Source organism: Vitis riparia, chromosome 19, assembly GCF_004353265.1.
Source record: "Vitis riparia cultivar Riparia Gloire de Montpellier isolate 1030 chromosome 19, EGFV_Vit.rip_1.0, whole genome shotgun sequence".
Classification (NCBI taxonomy): domain Eukaryota; kingdom Viridiplantae; phylum Streptophyta; class Magnoliopsida; order Vitales; family Vitaceae; genus Vitis; species Vitis riparia.
Genome location: NC_048449.1, coordinates 902,123 through 914,278, shown reverse-complemented (window position 1 = coordinate 914,278; position 12,156 = coordinate 902,123). Strand labels below are relative to the sequence as shown.

Here is a 12,156-nt window from a genome sequence, read left to right as displayed (position 1 = left end):
CTTTCAAGACATAACATCTACTTCCAAACACCCTAAAGTACTTCACATTAGGTTTCTTACCTTTCCACAGCTCATAACAAGTCTTCCTAGTATGAGGACGCATGTGAGTTCTATTGGAAGTATAGCAAGCGGTGTTGATGGCTTCAGCCCAAAAATGTGTAGGGAGTTCATGCTGATTTAGCATAGTTCGGGCCATTTCTTGAAGGATACGATTTTTTCTCTCAACTACCCCATTTTGTTGAGGTGTTCTAGGAGCGGAAAACTCATGTTTGATTCCTAGAGAATGACAAAATTCAAAAAAAATTGAATTGTCAAATTCTCTCCCCCTATCACTCCTAATTCTTTCAATGGGATGCCATTTTTCATTTTGAATTTTCAAACCAATGTCCTTGAAATTTATGAATGCCTCACTCTTATCTCTTAGGAATGCAACCCATGCATACCTAGAATAGTCATCAACCATCACCAAAATGTATTTCTTACCCCCTAAACTCTCAGTTCTCATTGGTCCCATGAGGTCCATATGTAAGAGTTCTAAAGGTTTAGAGGTCAAAATTTCATCAACTCTCTTATGTGTACTCATTGTTTGTTTTCCCTTTTGACAAGGACCACAAATAGGATTAGAGGGTTTTCCAAGCTTAGGAATCCCTTTGATGACTTCATTATTTGCAACCTTCATCAAGTCACGGTAGTTTAAATGACCCAACCTACAGTGCCACAAATCGATTGATTCAATTTTTGAACTACCACACATAAGAGAAGAAGAAAAAGAGGTAGAAGGATTTTGACAAACAACATAGCAATTATCAGAAGTTCTCAAACCAATCATCACACAATTTCCCTTCAAATCAAACACTTTACATAAATTTTGTGAAAATTGAACATTGAACTTCTTGTCACATATTTGACTAATGCTAATCAAGTTAGCTTTCAATCCTTCCACATATAAAACCTCTTCAAGGTTAAGGATCCCGGGAACACAAATTGTGTCTTTCCCTTTCACACTAGCAACATTGCCATCACCAAAAGTCACATTTCCTCCATCAAATTCAGTGAAATTAGTGAAGAATGATCTATTACCTGTCATATGACGTGAACAACCACTATCAAAATACCATGAGTGTAACTCACTAGCTCTAAATGCAGTGTGAACAACAAGGCAATTAAGCTCACTCTTTTTCACCCATATTTGTTTTACATTTGTGACTTTGGTCATTCCATTTGAAGTGCTTCCTTGGAAGCCACTATAATGAGGGACATTTGAATCTCTCTTGAACACTCTCTTGCCTCCTTGTAACAACCTATTTCTCAAAGTGAATGATTCATTCATTAGGTTGGTCAACTTTCTTTGGAAACTCTCAAACATCCTAGCATAACATCTATCAATGGTGTGTCCCATTTTAGTGCAATGAGTGCAATGAAGTTTCAGTTTTGGAGGAATTTTCTTAGGGACCACTTCTTCACAAGACTTGACAAAAATTGTTTTACCACTACTTGGAGTGGTAGCTTCATCAACAAAACCTAAGCCTCTTTTATCAAATGATTTCCTCCCTAAATTGATCAAATCACTAAGTCTTTTAGAGCTAGGATGTGACTCTTCTTTCCTAAGACTCAACTCATTCTTAAACACTTGATTTTCACTCTTCAATTCATCACACATTTTCTTCATGTCAAAATGTTCGCCCTCAAGAAATGCAATCTTATCTAGCAAAGATTTTTTTTCTCCCTTTAGAGTTTTAATCTCATTGATTAAACTCTTTTTAGAAGTCTTCCACTCAACTTGTTCCTGTTTGAGACTTAAGCACTCCTTGTACAAAGTCTCATATGCAGAGTCAAAACTCATCTCATCACCATTTGAGTCACTTGACTCACAAGACTCACTAAGTACCTCCTTTTTTAGTGGTTCATCAATGACACTTGCCATAAAGGTTGTGAAATTAGTGCATTCCTCACTGGCATTGGATTCTTTTTCACTAGATTGACATGATTCTGAGTCACTCCAAGTGACTTGCATGGCTTTCTTTCCTTTTTTCTTTGAGGGACATTCTGTGGCATGGTGTCCCTTTCCCCCACACTTGAAGCATTCAACCTCAAGGTCATTTTTGACACTCTTGTCTTTTTTTTTGTCTTTTACATTTGATTTTCCCATTGGATTATTCCATTTTTTAGCATCTTCCTTGGACTTCTTCTTATATTTCCTGAACTTCATGTATTTTTTGAATTTTCTAGCAAATCTAGCAACCTCTCCATCCGACATTTTCTCATTACCCTCACCTTCAGAACTTAAGGACTCCTCTTTAATGGCATTCAAGGCAATGCCCTTTGATTTCCTAGGTAATCCAAGAGTCATTTCAAAGGTTTGGAGTGAACCCACAAGTTCATCCACTTTCAAAGAATCCACATCCTTGGACTCTTTAATGGCAGTGACTTTTGCTCTAAATCTCTCCGGAAGAGATCTTAGAATTTTTCTAACCACTTTGGAATTAGGGATGGGCTCACCTAGATTAAAACTAGAATTCACAATGTCCATCAGTTTTGCATAGAACTCTCCAAAGTTCTCATGATCCTCCATCCTAATTGTCTCAAACCTAGATGTTAACATTTGAAGTTTGGACACTTTCACAGCATTAGTGCCTTCATGAGTCACTTGGAGGATATCCCAAGCCTCCTTAGCCGAAGTACATGTGGCTATCCTACGGAATTCATCCGTGCTAATGGCATTAAAGATAGAATACATGGCTCTAGCATTGTTCTCACTAGCTTCATTATCACCTCTATCCCATTCCAACTTAGGCTTGATAACATTAGTTGGTCTTCCTTCTCTATCCAACACCTTAGGTGGAGACCAACCAAATTCAACTGTATTCCAAACTTTTTCACTTTGCATTTTGAGAAAATATTGCATTCTCACTTTCCAATGAGAATAATTTTTGCCGATTAAAAATGGTGGTCTCCCAATGGAAGCTTCCTCTTGATGAGGTTCCATGATTGAGATTCAAGGACCGAAAATGATTTTTCTTTTAAAAACCCGCTCTGATACCAATTGAAAATGTGAATCTCAATAATGAACTACACCTGGAGGGGGGTGAATAGGTGTTGTAGAACAATTTAAAAATTCTCCCAACAAAGATTACCTAACCTTAGACTATCTTAATGTCAAGAATTTTTTTTTTCTTCCAATAACTTTTCAACAAAGCAAAACATCCACAAGAAATAATGTATGCATCAACACTCTCCCAAAAATTTATAAATGCAAAACACATGCAAATGCTTCAACACTCCTCAAAAATAAATCAAAATATAGAGTGAGAGAAATAGACAATGAACACCGGATTTTTAATGTGGAAAACCTCCGAAAAGATCAAAAACCATGAGCCTATCATCGATTGAAAACTCCACTATGAAGAATAAAAACTGAGTACAAGGTTTTACCTAGCTCAAGCTAACCAATCCTTCCCAGAATACTTGACTAGTACCTTCATTTTCAGCTTCTCCTTTTGGAGCACACTTGGAGTCCGCACCAAGCTCAATCTCGGCCTCTTATTGAATCCACACAAGAAGAAAATGGGTTTTTGCACAACCCAAATAGAGTGAGAGATTTAGATGTGAATGAAGGAATGAATCAACCCATTTATTGCTCAAGAAAATCCATTGAAAACTAGTTTTGAAAACATTAAGAGAAGTGGATTTTCTTTGCAATCAAAAACCCCAAATTAGGAAAGCAAAAATGAGAAAATGAAGAACACTTGGAGTGTGGCTTAAGGGTCTCCAAAAAGCTCGCGGCCCGCGGCCCGCTTTAGGCTCGGCCCAAGCCCGCCGGGCCCGAGCCCGTTTTTGGGTGGGCCGGGCCCGCCCCTTTAAAAAAAAACTAAAAAAATAAAAAGTATTAAAAAAAATATTCATTTCAAAATTTTATTCATTTAATGTATAATTACATTTGAAAATGTGAGAAAAGTTTACATCACTACAAAATAAATACATCCCAACTAGGTTGGCACCTATTTATTTGTCAATCATCTGTATTTTTCAACCACAAAAAATAAAAATAAAAATATAATATACATTTAGTCATTATTTTCTGGCGGTGATGGAGAACTATCATGCATCCATGAAGATCTTGATAATTTTAAAGATTCCATATCGGCAAGCATCTCTGTTTCTCGAATGGAATCGTACATCCTTTTATCTGCTATTTCCCAATCTTTCACACATATCCCTGCTTCAATAACATCTGGCGCTAAGTTGCATCGTTTTTTACTAACTACTCTTCCACCTGCACTAAAAGCAGCTTCTGATGCAACTGTACTCACAGGAACTGTTAGTACATCACGAGCAATTATAGAAAGCACAGGATATTTGTGTTGATGTAATTTCCACCATATTAAAATATCAAAATCTTCTTGATCTTCAAATGAAATTATATCAGTATTAAGATATTTATCTAAATCAGATGTATTATTTGGAGAACTATTTGTTGTCTTTTTTCGACTTTTCAACATTTCTAGAGCTCTTTTTAAAAAGATGAGGAGTTTGTAGATGTAGGTGGTAATTTAATAGTATTAATATCATTACCATATTTTTCTTTATAATAGTTATATAAATTATATAATAATGAATTTATTTTATTTTTAATTTCTTCAATTTTTATTTGGTCATTAAAATAAATAATTGTTAACCATTCATCCAAAGCTTCAAATTTCAATCTAGGGTCCACAATTAAAGCAATATAAAAAATTAAAGGTATTTCTCTCCAATATTTTCTAAATTTTTCTATCATTGCAAATATTGTATCATTAAATATTTCAAAACTTAAATATTTTTGAAGTACAATAAAAATATCAGTTATTTGCATAATAACTCGATTTGAAGTTGGATAATATACACAACAAAAAATGTTTGTTGAAGTATCAAAAATTTCAAAAAGATCTCTCAAAAGATCCGCAATATGCCAATCATAATCATTTAATGCATAAATATATGCTTCACAATCATTGTTAATTAATTGTATTTCATATAATTTGACTACTTTTCTATATTTTGTAATATTTTGTAAAAGTTTATATGTGGAATTCCATCTAATGGCCATATCCAAATTTATATTTTTTCTTTTCATATTTAACATTTTGCAACAATCAAAAAATAATTCATGTTTTGCTTGAGAACTATTAATACTATATGCAATGGCTCTAATTTTTTCCAATGTACTATCAACATTTTTTAATCCATCCTTTACAATTAAATTTAAAATATGTGCACAACAACGCACATGAAATATTTTAGCATGATCTTCTTTTACTTGCCAATATAGTTTTAGTCTATGTATTGTTGCATCATTATTAGCAGCATTATCTAATGTTATTGTCAATATTTTATCACGAATGCCTAAATCTATAATTTGATCATTTATTAAAGATGCTATATTTTTACCACTATGTGGAGCATTTATTAATTTAAATGAAATTATTCTTTTATTTAATTTCCATTCATTATCAATGTAGTGAGCAGTTATACATAAAAAACCAGTGTGAGTTAAAGATGTCCAAATATCAGATGTTAAACAAATATTTCCTTCAAAATTTGCAAAAAAAAATTTTTAAATTTCTTTTTGTGTATAAATTTTTTTCATAATATCTCTTTTAACTGTATTTCCATACCAACCTTTAAATTGAGGATTAATACCTCGTTGAATTGTTCCTGCAAAATCATGAGTTTCCATCATGTTGAAAGGTTGTTCTGCTCTTATTATATAATCAATCATTTCTTCACGACAGTTAGATTCATCATAAGAAAATGTTTTTAAATTTTCATTTTCATATTTACCTAATTGCATATAATTTCTAATATCTACATTATTTTTAGTTTTACAATTTTCATGATGTCTTTTTAAATGACTTGTGCCTGCATTTGAGCCACCAGTAAGAAATTTATTACAAATTTTACATTTTGCTTTTATTTCTTTTTTATTATTTTCTAAAATTATTTCTATTCTATCAAAAAAATTCCATATATTTGAAGTAAATTTTTTGTTTGATGATATTTCATCACATGGACTAGATGAAGAAGCACTTGTCATATTATAATTATTGATAAAATATTATGCAAAAATAATAAAGTAATAAATATAAAAAAAATGTAACAAAAAAATAAAGTAGTAGGGGTGAAGTATGTTACTCAATTAGAGAACCGATGCAGAAATTCCTAGCAAATTTGAACTCTTGGAGCCACCAATGCTTGTTTTGCACCACCAACAATATTGTATAATTTGAGGGAAAAATAAAAGAATTTGAAATATTGTAGAATGTGAGAGAAATAGAGAGAGAAATAGAGAAAATTTGATGAAAAAATGAAAAGGAAGAAAATGTATTTATAGGAAGGTTAAAAAAAAAAATTCAAAATAATTGGTCATGTGATCGTTGGAGGCTTAGCTCCAACGGTCACATGGGCTGGAGCTAGGCTCCAACGGTCACATGACCGTTGGAGCCTTTAATTTTTTTTTAAAAAATAATATACTTTATTTTTATATACATATAACTAACTCAATTAATAAACATAAAAAGAATGTAGTTTAGTTGGTTAGACCCTTAAGGTTTAAGCATGAGGGGAGGGGTTCGAATCCCCCCCTCTCCCTTCCCTTGGTTTTTTTGAAAGCCATTTTGGCTTAAATCAAAAAGCCCGCTGGCCTGGTCCGCCGCGGGCCTAGCATTTTAGCATGGCCCAGCCCGGCCCGTTGACCAGTCAACGGGCCCATAGGCCCAGCCCGAGCTGGGCCGCGGGCCTCCTATTTACAGCCCGGCCCGACCCGCCCGTTGGAGACCCCTGGTGTGGCTGCTCTCCCCACGTTTTCTACAGTCTCTCTTACCAGAAAATGAGAGAAGATTGGTTTTTAAAGTGTAAAAAGAAACCCTTAATCTAATGGCTGAGATTTGATAAAAAAAACATTAGTTGGATAGATCCACCCCTACACTTGGATCGATCCAGAAACAGAGGAATGAAAGCCTTGCACCAAAAACCATTTTTCCCAACTTTCTAACACATTTAAAGATTAAAAACCGGGCTGATTTACACCCAATCACTCCACACTTGACTACATACCTCGGCCTCTTAGCAAAGTCTTAGTCTTCAAAGTCAAGTAGTCCGAATAGGAATAGGAAAGCCAAGTTAGGGGGCACTTAGGAATTTTGTCCGGAATTGCCAACCTAGCTAAACACTCACATGGTGTACTAACCCTCTCTATTGATAGCGCATGGAGGTTCGTTGCCCAGGTATGTACCCATTTTCCCTCTAATCGTTGTCTATACATGTCTCGACTCTTATGTGTGCATGATCATTCAGGATATTAATTGATTTACTCGTAAATTGCCACGTCAGCTTCATTTTATTAGTAGAGACCCGATTTTAGGGACTTAGAGGGCTGCTATGGTCTTTTACCGTACCTTCCTGATAAGTAACCTGACCCCCGAGCCCGATCCGGTTTCTCGTAGATCATCTTTTCCAAAATTAGGAGTCGCACTTAGGGTTTTCTTTCTTATTTTGTTTACCCTTTTAAAAATAAAACAAAAATAAGTGGCGACTCCAAGTCATTTTCTTAATCAATAAAAATCAATTTTTCAAATAAAATTCGAGCTCGCCATCGAGTGGGAAACGCATGAGCCGAAATACAGGGTCCACAAATGAACTTGTTTCTTTCTCTCTGCCAAACTCTCTCACAACTGCTTCCACCTTCTGATATAGCTTACAAAGAAACCTTATCATATTCTATGAAATATTATTTTCTAAAAGGATATCATAACACTAAGATGTAAATTTTTTATAAACCTTATCATATTCTATGAAATATTAAAAATTCATTAATGTTTTCTTAACTATTCCCCTTCAAAATGAATTAGGAATTATATAAAAAATTAGACTCCATAGTTTTTTTTTTTTTAATAACATATAAAAATAATTAAGAATCATGATGGTCAGCCAACCTAAATTTTTAAGAAACTTAAGTGATTCAAAATTTTCCTAGTTGAACCATTCTGTTTTTTATCCATTTCTTTGGAATTTTTATACTAGGTTATCAATGTTCAAATTCGGTGAAAATTATAAATTAGATTTCTTAAGGAGTCTAATACTATTTAGAGTATAATATTATTTAAAAAAAATTGAAAAAAAGTTTGAGAAACACAATTGGTCCAAATTATCCTTATGAGCCTCTCCTATGTGCTTCCCAATCTGCTTGAAATTTTTTCATGGGGTAAACATGGTCCAAATGTAATAAGACTTAAATTGTTATAATATTTATTGAGTCTATTATTTGGTAAAAATATTTAGGTTTTTAATAATTTACAAAAAAAATCTCATAAACTCAAAAATCACAAGCTGGTAAAAAAAAAAAAAAGCAAAAAAGAAAAAGTATTCCTCATCCATGGGAAAACCCTTTTTTTTATTATGTTACCTTCATAAGCCTAACTCAATCTATTATATTTGAGTTGGAGTTGGTTGAGCTTGATTTATGTCCTTATAATATTAAAACAAATTAGTTTGATTCTTAAAAAATTTAAGGAAAAATGCAAGGAAAAAAAATAAAAAATAAAAATAAAAAGAAAAAAAATAGATTTAAAATTAATAAATTATTTTTATATGTTATTTTTAACTCATTTAACTTATTTTAAATCTTCAATATAAAAATTAAATAATTTAAAATTTGGTACACTTTCCAACAATTTATATGTTAACTAAATTTAAAAATATAATATTTTCCTTCACTCTTTTAGCAACCAAACAGTTATGAAGTAAAAAAATAATGGTTTAAAAATAGTACAAATTTTCATACATTTAATAACCTCATTTTCAAACAACACTTTCTGAAGGAAGAGTGAAGAAGAAGAGGATAATAGAAGAAAAAAAAAAAAAAAAACCCTAGGGCAATGAAGAAAGATGATTTTCTTTAAATCTTTCCTTTTTATATTTCCTTTTTAAATATAAGTTAACATAATTTTTAAATATGATATGTGACAACCCTTAAGTGTGACAAGTGACACTTCTAATACATCCCCAAATTAATTACATTTACGTTGATGGTCTAGTGAATATAATTCTTTTCTAACATAGTTTTGAGATTATTTAACTTTCCAAATTATTGTTAATCATTAGGAATTTAATTATTTTACTAAAATTTTACTTATTCTAAATTTGAGATACAAACACATGAAAAAATGAAAATTTTATTTCATTTGAACTCGGGTTCTTACATTCCTTCATTTTCTTCATTATTATTTTGTTTTACACATTGTTATTATTATTATTATTATTTACCAATTTTATCATTTTTATTATTATTTTGATGTGGTTTAATTTTTGGAGGCAAAGAAGAAAAAAATGAAAAATAAAAATAGAAAAAAGGTTAAATATTTTTTTTCATTTAATTAATAGATGTTAGGGCATAAATTATTTTTACCTTATTCCATCAAGCTAAAATGTTTGAACGATTAATGCATCACTTAAGTGTATGAATGCAATAGTTTGATATGTTATAATGATTTAAATTGGTTTAACTATTGATTTAAAGATGTAATTTCAATTATTAAACTCGTAAAATATTTTGTAGTACAAAAACAAAATTAACTTAAAGTAGAATGACTTTTTAAAGCCAAAATAATTCTGTATCAATATTTAACTTCTGATACTTTTCATCAGTTTTGTACCATAATTATTAGGTTTTTCCTTCTTTGTTCCTATTTTACGGGGAAATTATTTAATATTTATTAGGATAAATATATCATACTTAACAGATTTAAGAAAAATAGATTTTATTAAACAAATTTAATGTGAAAATTATACATGGTAAATATAAAGATGCATTAATTTGGTATAATGGTCTAAATTTGATTATTTATTGAGCTAGTGACATAATTAAAAGAATTAACTTCATTAATTATGTTTAATACAATAATTTAAAATGTCACTTAAATATTCCCACTTCGTAATTATTTCAAATGTTTTTTTTTTAACTATTATTACAGTAACTATTTATCAAAAATTACTTTAAATAGTAACCTCTTAAATATATGTGAACTGAGCATAATATTAGTATATGCATTAAAAAAGTCATAAAAGAAATTGAAATTAATTTTAAATTTAAGTCAAATACGTTTTTATCGACAAACAAGCTTGGGAGAAGAAGAATTTGCATTAAGGTTTGTTGAGAAGAAAACATAAAAAAATAAAAAATAAAAATAAAATACAGAAGATGGTGTATGAAAGAGAAGAATGAGAAGAGCAATTTAGGTGTACCAATGATATTAAATGAATTAATTGATAAGATTTATGTTTTAAAGTGGATGTGTAAATAGGATAACTATATGGAGATATTAGTTGTTTGCAAATATAATCAATTTGTTGATTAGTAATTTATTTAATTTTTTACATTTTAATCTAATATTGGTTTTGGGTTGGTGAAGTATTGCTTTGTAGAAGCAACTACTTCACATTATTAATTATATATTGCTTTATTTTGGTATACCATTACAATAAGATGTTTTCATTTTGGAAGATAAATTTCTAATTTTATTTTAAAAGTGGAATTAATTTTACAAAATAAATTAAATTACTTTTATTTACTTATTTCTATTTTTATATTTAAATTAAACAATTATTTTTATCTCTAAAAGTTAGAACGTTATAACCTTTAATTTAATAAAAAAAAAATCTTATTATTTTCATAATTTAAATTACTTTATAATTAAATTAAATACAAGATGAAAAAAACCTTTGATAGAAAAACTTTTAACCCTCACAAATGGCATACTAAGCAAGGGAAAAGCTAAGTATAAAATACTTTTATTCTTAAAAAAATGTAGAGAATAGCCCTTTATTAGATGTTTACAAGTGTCAAACCTTCATTGGCACCATTATTTATTTTTCCATGGACCCACCATGTGACGTTTATAAGATGTTTTCTTTTTCAAAAAGTAAATTATTTTTTATGGACCCACATTTGATTTATAAGATTTTTCTTCCCTGTTTTTAAAATTTAAATTTGTTTTTTTCCTATGGATCTACTTTGTGATATTATAAGATGTTTTCATTTTTCAAATGTCAATTATTGTAAGATGTTTTTAAAATATTCTCTTTTAAAGAGTGTCTTGTCCTTATTTCTAAGGACCCATCCACGATGTTGTAAAATATTTCCTTTTTCAAAATATGAGTGTTGACCTTTTTTATTTTTATTTTTTTTCTTTGGGAAAACTAAAAGATTTAATATCCTATTTTTACAACCTTATCATTCATTAAAAAATAATGTGATTATTTTTTTTACTCTGGAGCAATTATACATATATAATTTACAAATTTATAAATAATAAATGTGATAAAAAGTTAATATATAAAAGTTTAAACAATTCTATATATATATAATTTCCGGATGGATCATCTATCAATGACTCAATTAATTACTTTCTTAAAATACTAAAAAAAAAATTACATGGTTTTCTTTTATATACGCCCATAATATTTTTCCTTAATTAATTTGATTCTTTTGAGAGATAGTAGAATTTATAGTTGAAATGATCAAATATCTAGGGATTAGACTGATAAGAATAAGAGTTCAGTTTCTATTATTGTAAATTGCTTGTAGTCAATAAAAATCAAAGTAAAGAAATAGAATTGGGGTGTTATATACATATATGAAATTGTATCAAACCTTGTTATAGTGATAAGTTATTGTCTTACCAAAATCTTTTGATAATTTATTACCACTTGTTTAAAAGTATCATTTCCATGATAAAATATTGTTGCCGCCCTATGAAAAATAGAAAGGTTGATAATATTATATTGCCACCATCTAGTACTTATAACAAAGTAATTACTCTCTAAACTAATTGTTGACTAGCTTGGCCTTTGGACCAAGTCCGTCTAATCCCACATCTAAAACAATTATTATTTTATTTGAAGGACTTCTTTATTTCTTGACCTTCAAACAATCTTCTACCTCTTTCTCAAAGTTCTTCAGAAGCATTTTTCATCACAATCAGAGGTCGTCTGGATTCTAAAGCTCTTCTTAGACATACAATATAAACCAGGTAATTAAGGCTTATTTTTGTTTTGTCTTAATCATAGTGTAGCTTTTCATTTATTTATTTTTTGTTTTTTCTTTCTAGTTAATTAGTTCAC

The 12,156-nt window shown here is 30.1% G+C and overlaps 1 protein-coding gene across 2 annotated transcripts in view; it reads left to right on the top strand.

The window, feature by feature from the left end:
- LOC117909209 (probable disease resistance protein At4g27220) overlaps positions 1 to 12,156 on the top strand; it is a 31,811-nt gene that overhangs the window by 14,529 nt on the left and 5,126 nt on the right. The window contains exon 1 of one of the 2 annotated variants that reach the window (XM_034823151.1): positions 11,983 to 12,065. The exons of the other annotated variant lie outside the window; for it this stretch is intronic. The gene's annotated coding sequence lies outside the window, so the exon portion shown is untranslated. Of the gene's footprint in view, positions 1 to 11,982; positions 12,066 to 12,156 lie in introns of those variants that run through there. 2 annotated transcript variants of the gene reach the window in all.